This window comes from Rhamphochromis longiceps, linkage group LG22 (assembly GCF_057381845.1).
Source record: "Rhamphochromis longiceps isolate RC_006_pf linkage group LG22, R_longiceps_female_GT1.1, whole genome shotgun sequence".
Taxonomy (NCBI): Eukaryota; Metazoa; Chordata; class Actinopteri; order Cichliformes; family Cichlidae; genus Rhamphochromis; species Rhamphochromis longiceps.
Window position 1 is genome coordinate 14,577,291 of NC_140577.1, and position 18,511 is coordinate 14,595,801.

An 18,511-nucleotide genomic window follows, 5' to 3' on the forward strand; every position below is an offset into this window, starting at 1 on the left:
TTTCTGGCTTCTAGGTGGGATCTTGAATGTCACTTAAGGAACGTTCCTCCTGAACTGCTCATAACTGACATAAGGCGCTAAGGAGGTTTATAACACTGTTTTATGTCTCTAAAGAAGTATTTTTCTATTTAATGTTTTATTGCTTTGTTGTTGAGACTGTGATTGCACTCTACAAATGTGCATTTTGCATAACCAGAGTACTGGCATATTAAAAAGGTTACCAATTATATTTCAGTGTATTATACTGCACTATACTATACTATTACTTTCATTTGGTTTTCCCACATAATAATGCAGGATTTTCTTTTCCTTTTGTTTGTTTGTTTTTTAATAAAAAGGTCATACTCGTGTTAATCAAATCTGAATACTCTTAAAACATGTTGTGAAATTCTTTATTTCTAATATTGTAACCTTGTGCCAAAACTGGACATTTCTGACATTATTCCCTATAAAATGTGGTGGATTTATGTCGTTGGACTTTTTGTTAGAAATGCTATGTGTTAAAGTAACTCAAATTTGTAACTTGAATTTATATTTTCTGTCTTATGTTTTTACAAGTGTAATTATTTTGGGCACTTTTTTTTATATCAAATTCAAAACACAGTAGATTTGGATATTACAAGTGTAATGGAGACCAGGGGTTCCATTACCTGGTTGGTATTGTTAATAATAAATTGTTGGATTGGGAATTTAAAATAGGGTAATAAAGAAAACACATTAGTTCTTATGGAGTCTTTTATTAGGTTATTTGACATATGATTAAATTGACAGCTTGTAACAGAAAAGAGACAGTGGGACTGGCCATCCTACCTGTGTCGGAGAAGAGCCAAAGTTAGAGCTGTTTGCAGTTAATCATTTATCAATAACCTAAACATATGTGAAATGAGAACTTGTAAAGGTACTCACCTGTCCTGGTTGCTTCTTGCAGGATGTGGAGCAAAAGAGTGAAAGCGGCTCAATCACCTGTTTAAGAGCTCTTGGAGCAGACCAGTGTGCCGGGTTAGGGAGTATGGTTAAAGAGGGTTTTAATTTAGATAGAAATGAGTGAAGCTTATGTTATTGGTTTGTTTATAGTATGTGTTGGAAATATGTATATGTTTGTGATGTGCTTTAATGTTATTGTATGTTTGTTTGTGTGGAGGGTTATGTTTCATGTTGATTAGTTAACCCCCATACTTGGGCTATTCCGGATACTCACCTGAAAAGGTAGAGTATAAAAGGAAGCCATTTTGTTTAGTTGCGGTTAGTGTTTTGTGCTGTTATCATGCTCCTTCTTTAATAAAGTGCCAATCCATGGATGTATTTTACTCCAGTCTCGCGGCGTCATATTATTGGACAGAACCTATGACCGCCGGCCAAAACTGACAAGTGGTGTCAGGAGTGCTGCCTCTAATGAATGAGGTAAATATGATGACGAGAAGTGGAAAGAAGAATGACAGTAATGAAGTGGCAGAGGATGGTGAAGGTGCTACAGCTGATCCAGTGGCTAAAGCAGGAGCTAAACCTGGCGATAGACTGGATGAACTGACAGCTCTGGTGAAATCATTGATGCAGTCTCAAGCAACAAGAGACCAGAGAATAGACAGAGAATCAGCCCGACAAGAACAAAGTTGGAAAAGTATGCAACATCAGTTTCAGCAAATGCAAGTTCACATAAAAGAAATGACAGAACAGCAGCAGGAACAAGAGGACAACCAAATCGAGGAGGGAGGTGAACCTGATGAGGGGCCTAGTCTGACTGGTCAGCAGATGTGGTCTCTGCCAAGACAGGAACCATTTCACCAGAGAGATCCCAAGTTGTTGCCACTCACTCCAGATGATGATATTGAGCATTTTCTCACTACTTTTGAGAGACTGGCTCAAGTTTGCCGTTGGCCGAGAGAAGAATAGGCTGTTCGACTCGTACCTCTGCTCACTGGGAAAGCACGTAGTACTTATGTGCATATGGACATTGCTGATTCAGAAGTCTATGATAAAGTAAAAGATGCCATTCTTGCTAAATACGAAATAACTGCTGACACATACAGAAGAAGGTTTCGAGCCCTGGATATGCACCCAGGTGAAACTCCAAGAGAACTTTATGTGCGATTAAAATATATGTTTTACAAATGGGCGAAACCTGAAAAATCTACAGTGAAAGACATTTCTGAACTAATGATCTTGGAGCAGTTTCTGAGGATGGTCCACCCAGACCTGGAGGTGTGGATCAGGGAACGTGCCCCCAAATCTGCAGAGGAGGCTTCACAGCTAGCGGAAATCTTCATCTCTGCCAGAACAGGATCGAGAGGAACCACCTTTGGCCGGGACAGCTTCATGACTGGACAAAGTAAGTCTGATGGGGGTGTAAGGAGTGGTGGTATAGGCCAAAGTAGAAGTTATCCTGGAAGCAGACATTTTGTTTCTGGTAAAAGTAACAACACTAAAAAGTCACATTCAGGTTCAAAATCAGATGTTAGATGTTATCACTGTAACCAGATAGGCCACACTCAGTATACCTGCCCAGCAACAACACAAAGTAGGCCATCCCTTTTGTGCTCAGCCCCCAGACCCACATTGCCAGGTCCTGATCATGAAGCAGTAAGAACAGCACCTGTACTTGTTAATGGTCAGCGTGAAGAAGCACTCTTAGATACAGGGAGCTTTCAGTCAGTGGTTTTGGCTAGTTTAGTACCAAGAGAGCTATGGAGTGACACAAGGACTAAAATAAGCTGTGTACATGATGATGAGAAAGATTATCCCATGGCTGAGGTGTATTTGACTGTAGGTGGCCAGACATTTCTCCTGCCAGTGGCTTTAGCACCCAGACTGCCATATGCAGTGATATTGGGCTTAGATATACCTACACTGCTAGATTTGGTGTCTAATGAAGTTCCGGGACATTTGCATACAGTTCATGTAGATCAGGACCACAACGTACAGAAGCAAGACATTATTCTGCAGGCACAGCCAGAAAGTGCAATCCCCAGTTTGATCACCACAAGAGCTCAGAGTGCAAATGACCCGTTGAAAGAGCTACCTTTCTATGATGAAGAATTAGAAGTAAGCCCAGCCAAACCAGCTAAATCTCGAGCGCAAAGACGAAGAGAAAAATTTAGGGGTTCATCCAGGTTAGAGGGTGTAGACCAGAGCCCCAACCTCCCTCTGGAACTTGATATCCCACCAGATATCTCTTCACTTCAACGGGCAGATCTATCATTAAAATCCTGGTTTGATAAGGTGTCGGAAGTTGATGGACAGGTGCGAGGGACAGTAGATGTGTTGGCAGATGCAACCTATGTGTTGAGAAATGGTGTCCTTTATGAGTGTAAAGGCAAGACTGAAGCCATAGCATTACCACAGGCACTAAGAAACAAAGTCATGGAACTTGGTCATTCTGTACCTTGGGCAGGCCATCTTGGTTTTCAGAAATCTCTACATAGGATTGCAAGCCGTTTTGTCTGGCCTGGCATGTACACTCAACTACAGCAGTTTTGTAAGTCGTGTCAGATATGTCAGCTCACCCTAAATAAAGGAGTGGCCCATGCCCATCTTCAGCCATTGCCTGTCATAGATACACCTTTCGAAAGAATAGGAATGGATGTAGTGGGGCCCCTTGAAAGAAGCTCATCAGGTAATCGTTACATCTTGGTCATTTGTGATTATGCCACTCGTTATCCTGAGGCTTTCCCCCTAAGATCAGTGAAAGCGAGACAGGTTGCCAATTGTCTCCTGCAGTTGTTTTCTAGAGTAGGTATAGCTAAAGAGGTCCTGACAGACTGTGGCACAAATTTCCAGTCTAAATTCCTACAGCAGGTATATAGATTACTTGGCATAAAAGGTATTAAAACCACCCCTTACCACCCCCAGTCAGATGGACTAGTAGAGCGTTTTAACCAGACACTAAAGAACATGCTGCGCAAATTTGTAACAGAGACTGGCTCAGACTGGGATCAGTGGCTGCCTTACTTGTTGTTTGCCTATCGCGAAGTGCCACAGGCCTCTACAGGATTTTCACCATTTGAACTGCTTTATGGCCGTCAAGTGAGAGGTCCACTCGACCTGCTGAAAGAACAATGGGAGAATCCTGAGCCTGATGGAGATAATGTAATAGCTTATGTGCTGAAAATGAGAGAGCGACTAGAACAAATGACAATACTGGCACAGCAAAACATGAAAGTGGCTCAAAACAAGCAGAAAACCTGGTATGATAAGAAGGCCAGGGAAAGGACATTCCAACCAGGACAGCATGTGTTGCTGTTGCTTCCTACGACAGACAGCAAACTGCTAGCCAGGTGGCAAGGCCCCTACAAAATTACAAAACGTCTTGGCAATGTTAACTATGAGCTGTAGATGCCTGACAGGAAGAAACATCAGGTCTTCCATATTAACCTGTTAAAAAAATTCACGCAGCAGCAACCCATCACGCAGCAGCAGCAACTGCCAATGCAGTCCACGCAGCAGGTAAAACAGCATTGTCTTGATCGGGTAGTCAAGGACAAAGAGGAGGGAGAACAGTTTTTTTCCCACAGGCTAATCAGGGCCAAGTTTAGTGTCACTGACCCATCTTAAGCCCTCCCAGCAGGGAGATTTAACGGCTCTTCTGGATCCAAATTTGTTCCAGGAAAAACCTGGTTTTACAAAACTGGTACAACACAAAGTCCACTTGAGGGATAATGCTCCACCCCGTAGAAATATATATTTGCAATCACAACCACGCTGCCGTGACCCGGATTCGAACCGGGGTTGCTGCGGCCACAACGCAGAGTACTAACCACTATACGATCACGGCTGGCACGCTAGGTCATGCTGTCAGTTGCAGTCTGTATCTTGCAGTTGTCTCACTCCACTATATATACTTGAACAGTAACCTGTACGATGCGAACAGCAGATATTATTTACCGTCAGAACACCAGATGTCTCTGTGTAATTGCAGATGCTTTTACTGTGCCACGTGCATAAATGTGCGCATCGTTCCCACATCAGATTCATATGAAGAAAAAACGCATAATACAGACTGTAACTGCAGTCCCGTGTCGCTTTTATTTGAACATCTGTCCCAACCACTTTTTTCACACTAAACTCTGTTGTAGAAATGAAAAAACTGGTTGATGAGCGAACAGGTAAGGTAAGGAAAAGCCGGTTACGTTAAGAAATTTGATTGGACAATCCAGTGCCAATAATGAAATAACATGACTGTAACCATTCAAGCTGCCGTGCAGCCTTTGAGTCTCCAATTACTTGCTCTGCAATCACAACCACACTGCCGTGACCCGGATTCGAACCAGGGTTGCTGCGGCCACAACGCAGAGTACTAACCACTATACGATCACGGCTGGCGCGCTAGGTCATGCTGTCAGTTGCAGTCTGTATCTTGCAGTTGTCTCACTCCACTATATATACTTGAACAGTGACCTGTACGATGCGCAAAAGAACAGCAGACATTATTTACCGTCAGAACGCCAGATGTCTCTGTGTTAATGCAGATGCTTTTACTGTGCCACGTGCATAAATGTGCGCATCGTTCACACATCAGATTCATATGAAGAACAAACGCATAATACAGACTGTAACTGCAGCCGCGTGTCACTTCTGTTTGAACATCTGTCCCAACCACTTTTTCCACATTAAAACAAACAACAGAATTTGAATCAAAACAATGGAATTTGAATGAAAACAATGGAATTTGAATGAAAACAACGGAATTTGAATGAAAACAACAGAATTTGAATGAAAACAACGGAATTTGAGAACAAACAATGGAATTGGAATAAAAAGAGTAGAATTAGAATGAAAACAAAAGCATCTGAATGAAAACAACGGAATTTCAATGAAAACAATGGAATTTGAATGAAAACAATGGAAATAGAATGAAAAGAACAGAATTTGAATGAAAACAATGGAAATTGAATGAAAACAACGGAATTTGAATGAAAACAATGGGATTTGAATGAAAACAACAGAATTTGAATGAAAACAATGGAATTTGAATGAAAACAACGGAATTTGAATGTACAGAACAGAGTTTGAATCAAAACAACGGAAAACAACGGAATTAGAATAAAAGAACAGAATTTGAATGAAAACAATGGAAATTGAATGAAAACAATGGAATTTGAATGAAAACAACAGAATTTGAGAACAAACAATGGAATTGGAATAAAAAGAGTAGAATTAGAATGAAAACAAAAGCATTTGAATGAAAACAATGGAATTTCAATGAAAACAATGGAATTTGAATGAAAACAATGGAAATAGAATGAAAAGAACAGAATTTGAATGAAAACAATGGAAATTGAATGAAAACAACGGAATTTGAATGAAAACAATGGGATTTGAATGAAAACAACAGAATTTGAATGAAAACAATGGAATTTGAATGAAAACAACAGAATTTGAGAACAAACAATGGAATTGGAATAAAAAGAGTAGAATTAGAATGAAAACAAAAGCATTTGAATGAAAACAACGGAATTTGAATGAAAACAACGGATATAGAATGAAAACAACAGAATTTGAATGAAAACAACGGAATTTAAATGAAAACAACAGAATTTGAATGAAAACAATGGAAATAGAATGAAAACAACAGAATTTGAATGAAAACAACGGAATTTAAATGAAAACAACAGAATTTGAATGAAAACAATGAAATTTGAATGAAAAAAACAGAATTTGAATGAAAAAAATGGAATTTAAATGAAAACAACAGAATTTGAATGAAAACAATGGAATTTGAATGAAAACAACTGAATTTGAATGTACAGAACAGAGTTTGAATCAAAACAACGGACAACAACGGAATTAGAATAACAGAACAGAATTTGAATGAAAACAATGGAATTTGAATGAAAACAACAGAATTTGAGAACAAACAATGGAATTGGAATAAAAAGAGTAGAATTAGAATGAAAACAAAAGCATCTGAATGAAAACAACGGAATTTGAATGAAAACAACGGAATTAGAATGAACAAAACAGAATTTGAATGAAAACAACGGAAGTTTAAACTCTGTTGTAAAAATGAAAAAAAAAAAACTGGTTGATGAGTTCACAGGTAAGGTAAGGAAAAGCTGGTTATGTTAAGAAATTTGATTGGGCAATCCAGTACCAACAATGAAAAAACATGCCTGTAATCATTCACGCTGACCTGCTACAATTACTTGCTCTGCAATCACAACCACACTGCCGTGACCCGGATTCGAACCGGGGTTGCTGCGGCCACAACGCAGAGTACTAACCACTATACGATCACGGCTGGCACGCTAGGTCATGCTGTCAGTTGCAGTCTGTATCTTGCAGTTGTCTCACTCCACTATATATACTTGAACAGTAACCTGTACGATGCGAACAGCAGATATTATTTACCGTCAGAACACCAGATGTCTCTGTGTAATTGCAGATGCTTTTACTGTGCCACGTGCATAAATGTGCGCATCGTTCACACATCAGATTCATATGAAGAACAAACGCATAATACAGACTGTAACTGCAGCCGCGTGTCGCTTCTGTTTGAACATCTGTCACAACCACTTTTTCCACATTAAAACAAACAACAGAATTTGAATCAAAACAATGGAAATTGAATGAAAACAACGGAATTTGAATGAAAACAACGGAATTTGAATGTACAGAACAGAATTTGAATCAAAACAATGGAATTTGAATGAAAACAATGGAAATAGAATGAAAACAACAGAATTTGAATGAAAACAACGGAATTTAAATGAAAACAACAGAATTTAAATGAAAACAATGGAATTTGAATGAAAACAACAGAATTTAAATGAAAACAATGGAATTTGAATGAAAACAACGGAATTAGAATGAACAAAACAGAATTTGAATGAAAACAACGGAAGTTTAAACTCTGTTGTAAAACTGAAAAAAAACTGGTTGATGAGTTCACAGGTAAGGTAAGGAAAAGCTGGTTATGTTAAGAAATTTGATTGGGCAATCCAGTACCAACAATGAAAAAAAATCATGCCTGTAATCATTCACGCTGACCTGCTACAATTACTTGCTCTGCAATCACAACCACACTGCCGTGACCCGGATTCGAACCGGGGTTGCTGCGGCCACAACGCAGAGTACTAACCACTATACGATCACGGCTGGCACGCTAGGTCATGCTGTCAGTTGCAGTCTGTATCTTGCAGTTGTCTCACTCCACTATATATACTTGAACAGTGACCTGTACGATGCGCAAAAGAACAGCAGACATTATTTACCGTCAGAACGCCAGATGTCTCTGTGTTAATGCAGATGCTTTTACTGTGCCACGCGCATAATCGTGCGCATCGTTCACACATCAGATTCATATGAAGAACAAACGTATAATACAGACTGTAACTGCAGCCGCGTGTCACTTCTGTTTGAACATCTGTCCCAACCACTTTTTCCACATTAAAACAAACAACAGAATTTGAATCAAAACAACAGAATTTGAATGAAAACGGAATTTGAATGAAAACAACAGAATTTGAATGAAAACAATGGAATTTGAATGAAAACAACGGAATTTGAATGAACAAAACAGAATTTGAATGAACAAAACAGAATTTGAATGAAAACAATGGAAGTTTAAACTCTGTTGTAAAAATGAAAAAAAAAACTGGTTGATGAGCGAACAGGTAAGGTAAGGAAAAGTCGGTTACGTTCAGAAACTTGATTGGACAATCCAGTGCCAATAATGAAATAACATGACTGTAACAATTCAAGCTGCCGTGCAGCCTTTGAGTCTCCAATTACTTGCTCTGCAATCACAACCACACTGCCGTGACCCGGATTCGAACCGGGGTTGCTGCGGCCACAACGCAGAGTACTAACCACTATACGATCACGGCTGGCACGCTAGGTCATGCTGTCAGTTGCAGTCTGTATCTTGCAGTTGTCTCACTCCACTATATATACTTGAACAGTGACCTGTACGATGCGCAAAAGAACAGCAGACATTATTTACCGTCAGAACACCAGATGTCTCTGTGTTAATGCAGATGCTTTTACTGTGCCACGCGCATAATCGTGCGCATCGTTCACACATCAGATTCATATGAAGAACAAACGCATAATACAGACTGTAACTGCAGCCGCGTGTCGCTTCTGTTTGAACATCTGTCCCAACCACTTTTTCCACATTAAAACAAACAACAGAATTTGAATCAAAACAATGGAATTTGAATGAAAACAATGGAATTTGAATGAAAACAATGGAATTTGAATGAAAACAATGGAATTTGAATGAAAAGAACAGAATTTGAATGAAAACAACGGAATTTGAATGAAAACAACAGAATTTGAATGAAAACAATGGAATTTGAATGAAAACAACAGAATTTGAATCAAAACAATGGAAATTGAATGAAAACAATGGAATTTGAATGAAAACAATGGAATTTGAATGAAAACAATGGAATTTGAATGAAAAGAACAGAATTTGAATGTACAGAACAGAGTTTGAATCAAAACAACGGAAAACAACGGAATTAGAATAACAACAGAATTTGAATCAAAACAATGGAATTTGAATGAAAACAATGGAAATAGAATGAAAAGAACAGAATTTGAATGAAAACAACGGAATTTAAATGAAAAGAACAGAATTTGAATGAAAACAACGGAATTTGAATGAAAACAACAGAATTTGAATGAAAACAATGGAATTTGAATGAAAACAACAGAATTTGAATCAAAACAATGGAAATTGAATGAAAACAATGGAATTTGAATGAAAACAATGGAATTTGAATGAAAACAATGGAATTTGAATGAAAAGAACAGAATTTGAATGAAAACAACGGAATTTGAATGAAAACAACAGAATTTGAATCAAAACAATGGAAATTGAATGAAAACAATGGAATTTGAATGAAAACAATGGAATTTGAATGAAAACAATGGAATTTGAATGAAAAGAACAGAATTTGAATGAAAACAACGGAATTTGAATGAAAACAACAGAATTTGAATGAAAACAATGGAATTTGAATGAAAACAACAGAATTTGAATCAAAACAATGGAAATTGAATGAAAACAATGGAATTTGAATGAAAACAATGGAATTTGAATGAAAAGAACAGAATTTGAATCAAAACAACGGAATTTGAATGAAAACAACAGAATTTGAATCAAAACAATGGAAATTGAATGAAAACAACGGAATTTGAATGAAAACAACGGAATTAGAATGTACAGAACAGAGTTTGAATCAAAACAACGGACAACAACGGAATTAGAATAACAGAACAGAATTTGAATGAAAACAATGGAATTTGAATGAAAAGAACAGAATTTGAATGAAAACAATGGAATTTGAATGAAAACAACAGAATTTGAGAACAAACAATGGAATTGGAATAAAAAGAGTAGAATTAGAATGAAAACAAAAGCATCTGAATGAAAACAACGGAATTTGAATGAAAACAACGGAATTAGAATGAACAAAACAGAATTTGAATGAAAACAACGGAAGTTTAAACTCTGTTGTAAAAATGAAAAAAAAAAAACTGGTTGATGAGTTCACAGGTAAGGTAAGGAAAAGCTGGTTATGTTAAGAAATTTGATTGGGCAATCCAGTACCAACAATGAAAAAAAATCATGCCTGTAATCATTCACGCTGACCTGCTACAATTACTTGCTCTGCAATCACAACCACACTGCCGTGACCCGGATTCGAACCGGGGTTGCTGCGGCCACAACGCAGAGTACTAACCACTATACGATCACGGCTGGCACGCTAGGGCATGCTGTCAGTTGCAGTCTGTATCTTGCAGTTGTCTCACTCCACTATATATACTTGCACAGTAACCTGTACGATGCGAACAGCAGATATTATTTACCGTCAGAACACCAGATGTCTCTGTGTAATTGCAGATGCTTTTACTGTGCCACGTGCATAAATGTGCGCATCGTTCACACATCAGATTCATATGAAGAACAAACGCATAATACAGACTGTAACTGCAGCCGCGTGTCGCTTCTGTTTGAACATCTGTCACAACCACTTTTTCCACATTAAAACAAACAACAGAATTTGAATCAAAACAATGGAAATTGAATGAAAACAACGGAATTTGAATGAAAACAACGGAATTTGAATGTACAGAACAGAATTTGAATCAAAACAATGGAATTTGAATGAAAACAATGGAAATAGAATGAAAACAACAGAATTTGAATGAAAACAACGGAATTTAAATGAAAACAACAGAATTTAAATGAAAACAATGGAATTTGAATGAAAACAACAGAATTTAAATGAAAACAATGGAATTTGAATGAAAACAACGGAATTAGAATGAACAAAACAGAATTTGTATGAAAACAACGGAAGTTTAAACTCTGTTGTAAAAATGAAAAAAAACTGGTTGATGAGTTCACAGGTAAGGTAAGGAAAAGCTGGTTATGTTAAGAAATTTGATTGGGCAATCCAGTACCAACAATGAAAAAAAATCATGCCTGTAATCATTCACGCTGACCTGCTACAATTACTTGCTCTGCAATCACAACCACACTGCCGTGACCCGGATTCGAACCGGGGTTGCTGCGGCCACAACGCAGAGTACTAACCACTATACGATCACGGCTGGCACGCTAGGTCATGCTGTCAGTTGCAGTCTGTATCTTGCAGTTGTCTCACTCCACTATATATACTTGAACAGTGACCTGTACGATGCGCAAAAGAACAGCAGACATTATTTACCGTCAGAACGCCAGATGTCTCTGTGTTAATGCAGATGCTTTTACTGTGCCACGCGCATAATCGTGCGCATCGTTCACACATCAGATTCATATGAAGAACAAACGCATAATACAGACTGTAACTGCAGCCGCGTGTCGCTTCTGTTTGAACATCTGTCCCAACCACTTTTTCCACATTAAAACAAACAACAGAATTTGAATCAAAACAATGGAATTTGAATGAAAACAATGGAATTTGAATGAAAACAATGGAATTTGAATGAAAAGAACAGAATTTGAATGAAAACAACGGAATTTGAATGAAAACAACAGAATTTGAATGAAAACAATGGAATTTGAATGAAAACAACAGAATTTGAATCAAAACAATGGAAATTGAATGAAAACAATGGAATTTGAATGAAAACAATGGAATTTGAATGAAAACAATGGAATTTGAATGAAAAGAACAGAATTTGAATGAAAACAACGGAATTAGAATGTACAGAACAGAGTTTGAATCAAAACAACGGACAACAACGGAATTAGAATAACAGAACAGAATTTGAATGAAAACAATGGAATTTGAATGAAAAGAACAGAATTTGAATGAAAACAATGGAATTTGAATCAAAACAACAGAATTTGAATCAAAACAATGGAAATTGAATGAAAACAACGGAATTTGAATGAAAACAACGGAATTAGAATGTACAGAACAGAGTTTGAATCAAAACAACGGACAACAACGGAATTAGAATAACAGAACAGAATTTGAATGAAAACAATGGAATTTGAATGAAAAGAACAGAATTTGAATGAAAACAATGGAATTTGAATGAAAACAACAGAATTTGAGAACAAACAATGGAATTGGAATAAAAAGAGTAGAATTAGAATGAAAACAAAAGCATCTGAATGAAAACAACGGAATTAGAATGAAAACAACGGAATTAGAATGAACAAAACAGAATTTGAATGAAAACAACGGAAGTTTAAACTCTGTTGTAAAAATGAAAAAAAAAAAAACTGGTTGATGAGTTCACAGGTAAGGTAAGGAAAAGCTGGTTATGTTAAGAAATTTGATTGGGCAATCCAGTACCAACAATGAAAAAAATCATGCCTGTAATCATTCACGCTGACCTGCTACAATTACTTGCTCTGCAATCACAACCACACTGCCGTGACCCGGATTCGAACCGGGGTTGCTGCGGCCACAACGCAGAGTACTAACCACTATACGATCACGGCTGGCACGCTAGGGCATGCTGTCAGTTGCAGTCTGTATCTTGCAGTTGTCTCACTCCACTATATATACTTGAACAGTAACCTGTACGATGCGAACAGCAGATATTATTTACCGTCAGAACACCAGATGTCTCTGTGTAATTGCAGATGCTTTTACTGTGCCACGTGCATAAATGTGCGCATCGTTCACACATCAGATTCATATGAAGAACAAACGCATAATACAGACTGTAACTGCAGCCGCGTGTCGCTTCTGTTTGAACATCTGTCACAACCACTTTTTCCACATTAAAACAAACAACAGAATTTGAATCAAAACAATGGAAATTGAATGAAAACAACGGAATTTGAATGAAAACAACGGAATTTGAATGTACAGAACAGAATTTGAATCAAAACAATGGAATTTGAATGAAAACAATGGAAATAGAATGAAAACAACAGAATTTGAATGAAAACAACGGAATTTAAATGAAAACAACAGAATTTAAATGAAAACAATGGAATTTGAATGAAAACAACAGAATTTAAATGAAAACAATGGAATTTGAATGAAAACAACGGAATTAGAATGAACAAAACAGAATTTGAATGAAAACAACGGAAGTTTAAACTCTGTTGTAAAAATGAAAAAAAACTGGTTGATGAGTTCACAGGTAAGGTAAGGAAAAGCTGGTTATGTTAAGAAATTTGATTGGGCAATCCAGTACCAACAATGAAAAAAAATCATGCCTGTAATCATTCACGCTGACCTGCTACAATTACTTGCTCTGCAATCACAACCACACTGCCGTGACCCGGATTCGAACCGGGGTTGCTGCGGCCACAACGCAGAGTACTAACCACTATACGATCACGGCTGGTACGCTAGGTCATGCTGTCAGTTGCAGTCTGTATCTTGCAGTTGTCTCACTCCACTATATATACTTGAACAGTGACCTGTACGATGCGCAAAAGAACAGCAGACATTATTTACCGTCAGAACGCCAGATGTCTCTGTGTTAATGCAGATGCTTTTACTGTGCCACGCGCATAATCGTGCGCATCGTTCACACATCAGATTCATATGAAGAACAAACGTATAATACAGACTGTAACTGCAGCCGCGTGTCACTTCTGTTTGAACATCTGTCCCAACCACTTTTTCCACATTAAAACAAACAACAGAATTTGAATCAAAACAACAGAATTTGAATGAAAACGGAATTTGAATGAAAACAACAGAATTTGAATGAAAACAACGGAATTTGAATGAAAACAACAGAATTTGAATGAAAACAATGGAATTTGAATGAAAACAACGGAATTTGAATGAACAAAACAGAATTTGAATGAACAAAACAGAATTTGAATGAAAACAATGGAAGTTTAAACTCTGTTGTAAAAATGAAAAAAAAAAACTGGTTGATGAGCGAACAGGTAAGGTAAGGAAAAGTCGGTTACGTTCAGAAATTTGATTGGACAATCCAGTGCCAATAATGAAATAACATGACTGTAACAATTCAAGCTGCCGTGCAGCCTTTGAGTCTCCAATTACTTGCTCTGCAATCACAACCACACTGCCGTGACCCGGATTCGAACTGGGGTTGCTGCGGCCACAACGCAGAGTACTAACCACTATACGATCACGGCTGGCACGCTAGGTCATGCTGTCAGTTGCAGTCTGTATCTTGCAGTTGTCTCACTCCACTATATATACTTGAACAGTGACCTGTACGATGCGCAAAAGAACAGCAGACATTATTTACCGTCAGAACACCAGATGTCTCTGTGTTAATGCAGATGCTTTTACTGTGCCACGCGCATAATCGTGCGCATCGTTCACACATCAGATTCATATGAAGAACAAACGCATAATACAGACTGTAACTGCAGCCGCGTGTCGCTTCTGTTTGAACATCTGTCCCAACCACTTTTTCCACATTAAAACAAACAACAGAATTTGAATCAAAACAATGGAATTTGAATGAAAACAATGGAATTTGAATGAAAACAATGGAATTTGAATGAAAACAATGGAATTTGAATGAAAAGAACAGAATTTGAATGAAAACAACGGAATTTGAATGAAAACAACAGAATTTGAATGAAAACAATGGAATTTGAATGAAAACAACAGAATTTGAATCAAAACAATGGAAATTGAATGAAAACAATGGAATTTGAATGAAAACAATGGAATTTGAATGAAAAGAACAGAATTTGAATGAAAACAACGGAATTTGAATGAAAACAACAGAATTTGAATCAAAACAATGGAAATTGAATGAAAACAACGGAATTTGAATGAAAACAACGGAATTAGAATGTACAGAACAGAGTTTGAATCAAAACAACGGACAACAACGGAATTAGAATAACAGAACAGAATTTGAATGAAAACAATGGAATTTGAATGAAAAGAACAGAATTTGAATGAAAACAATGGAATTTGAATGAAAACAACAGAATTTGAGAACAAACAATGGAATTGGAATAAAAAGAGTAGAATTAGAATGAAAACAAAAGCATCTGAATGAAAACAACGGAATTTGAATGAAAACAACGGAATTAGAATGAACAAAACAGAATTTGAATGAAAACAACGGAAGTTTAAACTCTGTTGTAAAAATGAAAAAAAAAAAACTGGTTGATGAGTTCACAGGTAAGGTAAGGAAAAGCTGGTTATGTTAAGAAATTTGATTGGGCAATCCAGTACCAACAATGAAAAAACATGCCTGTAATCATTCACGCTGACCTGCTACAATTACTTGCTCTGCAATCACAACCACACTGCCGTGACCCGGATTCGAACCGGGGTTGCTGCGGCCACAACGCAGAGTACTAACCACTATACGATCACGGCTGGCACGCTAGGTCATGCTGTCAGTTGCAGTCTGTATCTTGCAGTTGTCTCACTCCACTATATATACTTGAACAGTAACCTGTACGATGCGAACAGCAGATATTATTTACCGTCAGAACACCAGATGTCTCTGTGTAATTGCAGATGCTTTTACTGTGCCACGTGCATAAATGTGCGCATCGTTCACACATCAGATTCATATGAAGAACAAACGCATAATACAGACTGTAACTGCAGCCGCGTGTCGCTTCTGTTTGAACATCTGTCACAACCACTTTTTCCACATTAAAACAAACAACAGAATTTGAATCAAAACAATGGAAATTGAATGAAAACAACGGAATTTGAATGAAAACAACGGAATTTGAATGAAAACAACGGAATTTAAATGAAAACAACAGAATTTGAATGAAAACAATGGAATTTGAATGAAAACAACAGAATTTAAATGAAAACAATGGAATTTGAATGAAAACAACAGAATTTAAATGAAAACAATGGAATTTGAATGAAAACAACGGAATTTGAATGAACAAAACAGAATTTGAATGAAAACAACGGAAGTTTAAACTCTGTTGTAAAAATGAAAAAAAACTGGTTGATGAGTTCACAGGTAAGGTAAGGAAAAGCTGGTTATGTTAAGAAATTTGATTGGGCAATCCAGTACCAACAATGAAAAAAAATCATGCCTGTAATCATTCACGCTGACCTGCTACAATTACTTGCTCTGCAATCACAACCACACTGCCGTGACCCGGATTCGAACCGGGGTTGCTGCGGCCACAACGCAGAGTACTAACCACTATACGATCACGGCTGGCACGCTAGGTCATGCTGTCAGTTGCAGTCTGTATCTTGCAGTTGTCTCACTCCACTATATATACTTGAACAGTGACCTGTACGATGCGCAAAAGAACAGCAGACATTATTTACCGTCAGAACGCCAGATGTCTCTGTGTTAATGCAGATGCTTTTACTGTGCCACGCGCATAATCGTGCGCATCGTTCACACATCAGATTCATATGAAGAACAAACGTATAATACAGACTGTAACTGCAGCCGCGTGTCACTTCTGTTTGAACATCTGTCCCAACCACTTTTTCCACATTAAAACAAACAACAGAATTTGAATCAAAACAACAGAATTTGAATGAAAACGGAATTTGAATGAAAACAACAGAATTTGAATGAAAACAACGGAATTTGAATGAAAACAACAGAATTTGAATGAAAACAACGGAATTTGAATGAACAAAACAGAATTTGAATGAACAAAACAGAATTTGAATGAAAACAATGGAAGTTTAAACTCTGTTGTAAAAATGAAAAAAAAAACTGGTTGATGAGCGAACAGGTAAGGTAAGGAAAAGCCGGTTACGTTCAGAAACTTGATTGGACAATCCAGTGCCAATAATGAAATAACATGACTGTAACAATTCAAGCTGCCGTGCAGCCTTTGAGTCTCCAATTACTTGCTCTGCAATCACAACCACACTGCCGTGACCCGGATTCGAACTGGGGTTGCTGCGGCCACAACGCAGAGTACTAACCACTATACGATCACGGCTGGCACGCTAGGTCATGCTGTCAGTTGCAGTCTGTATCTTGCAGTTGTCTCACTCCACTATATATACTTGAACAGTGACCTGTACGATGCGCAAAAGAACAGCAGACATTATTTACCGTCAGAACGCCAGATGTCTCTGTGTTAATGCAGATGCTTTTACTGTGCCACGCGCATAATCGTGCGCATCGTTCACACATCAGATTCATATGAAGAACAAACGCATAATACAGACTGTAACTGCAGCCGCGTGTCGCTTCTGTTTGAACATCTGTCCCAACCACTTTTTCCACATTAAAACAAACAACAGAATTTGAATCAAAACAATGGAATTTGAATGAAAACAATGGAATTTGAATGAAAACAATGGAATTTGAATGAAAACAATGGAATTTGAATGAAAAGAACAGAATTTGAATGAAAACAACGGAATTTGAATGAAAACAACAGAATTTGAATGAAAACAATGGAATTTGAATGAAAACAACAGAATTTGAATCAAAACAATGGAAATTGAATGAAAACAATGGAATTTGAATGAAAACAATGGAATTTGAATGAAAACAATGGAATTTGAATGAAAAGAACAGAATTTGAATGTACAGAACAGAGTTTGAATCAAAACAACGGAAAACAACGGAATTAGAATAACAACAGAATTTGAATCAAAACAATGGAAATTGAATGAAAACAATGGAAATAGAATGAAAAGAACAGAATTTGAATGAAAACAACGGAATTTAAATGAAAAGAACAGAATTTGAATGAAAACAACGGAATTTGAATGAAAACAACAGAATTTGAATGAAAACAATGGAATTAGAATGAACAAAACAGAATTTGAATGAAAACAACGGAAGTTTAAACTCTGTTGTAAAAATGAAAAAAAAAAACTGGTTGATGGGTTCACAGGTAAGGTAAGGAAAAGCTGGTTATGTTAAGAAATTTGATTGGGCAATCCAGTACCAACAATGAAAAAACATGCCTGTAATCATTCACGCTGACCTGCTACAATTACTTGCTCTGCAATCACAACCACACTGCCGTGACCCGGATTCGAACCGGGGTTGCTGCGGCCACAACGCAGAGTACTAACCACTATACGATCACGGCTGGCACGCTAGGTCATGCTGTCAGTTGCAGTCTGTATCTTGCAGTTGTCTCACTCCACTATATATACTTGAACAGTAACCTGTA

General features: G+C 37.4%; 12 non-coding genes across 12 annotated transcripts; all 12 read right to left on the reverse strand.

The window, feature by feature from the left end:
- Positions 1–4,696: 4,696 nt before the first annotated feature.
- Positions 4,697–4,768, reverse strand: trnah-gug (transfer RNA histidin (anticodon GUG)). The gene has a single exon. It is a non-coding gene; the product is annotated as a tRNA-His (tRNA).
- A 472-nt stretch (positions 4,769–5,240) lies between these two features.
- trnah-gug (transfer RNA histidin (anticodon GUG)) lies at positions 5,241–5,312 on the reverse strand. The gene has a single exon. It is a non-coding gene; the product is annotated as a tRNA-His (tRNA).
- Positions 5,313–7,162: 1,850 nt separating this feature from the next.
- Positions 7,163–7,234, reverse strand: trnah-gug (transfer RNA histidin (anticodon GUG)). Its single transcript has one exon. It is a non-coding gene; the product is annotated as a tRNA-His (tRNA).
- A 785-nt stretch (positions 7,235–8,019) lies between these two features.
- trnah-gug (transfer RNA histidin (anticodon GUG)) lies at positions 8,020–8,091 on the reverse strand. The gene has a single exon. It is a non-coding gene; the product is annotated as a tRNA-His (tRNA).
- Positions 8,092–8,750: 659 nt separating this feature from the next.
- trnah-gug (transfer RNA histidin (anticodon GUG)) lies at positions 8,751–8,822 on the reverse strand. The gene has a single exon. It is a non-coding gene; the product is annotated as a tRNA-His (tRNA).
- A 1,811-nt stretch (positions 8,823–10,633) lies between these two features.
- On the reverse strand, positions 10,634–10,705 carry trnah-gug (transfer RNA histidin (anticodon GUG)). The gene has a single exon. It is a non-coding gene; the product is annotated as a tRNA-His (tRNA).
- Positions 10,706–11,490: 785 nt separating this feature from the next.
- Positions 11,491–11,562, reverse strand: trnah-gug (transfer RNA histidin (anticodon GUG)). Its single transcript has one exon. It is a non-coding gene; the product is annotated as a tRNA-His (tRNA).
- Positions 11,563–12,835: 1,273 nt separating this feature from the next.
- trnah-gug (transfer RNA histidin (anticodon GUG)) lies at positions 12,836–12,907 on the reverse strand. Its single transcript has one exon. It is a non-coding gene; the product is annotated as a tRNA-His (tRNA).
- A 785-nt stretch (positions 12,908–13,692) lies between these two features.
- Positions 13,693–13,764, reverse strand: trnah-gug (transfer RNA histidin (anticodon GUG)). Its single transcript has one exon. It is a non-coding gene; the product is annotated as a tRNA-His (tRNA).
- A 1,913-nt stretch (positions 13,765–15,677) lies between these two features.
- trnah-gug (transfer RNA histidin (anticodon GUG)) lies at positions 15,678–15,749 on the reverse strand. The gene has a single exon. It is a non-coding gene; the product is annotated as a tRNA-His (tRNA).
- A 745-nt stretch (positions 15,750–16,494) lies between these two features.
- Positions 16,495–16,566, reverse strand: trnah-gug (transfer RNA histidin (anticodon GUG)). Its single transcript has one exon. It is a non-coding gene; the product is annotated as a tRNA-His (tRNA).
- A 1,789-nt stretch (positions 16,567–18,355) lies between these two features.
- Positions 18,356–18,427, reverse strand: trnah-gug (transfer RNA histidin (anticodon GUG)). Its single transcript has one exon. It is a non-coding gene; the product is annotated as a tRNA-His (tRNA).
- Positions 18,428–18,511: the final 84 nt, after the last annotated feature.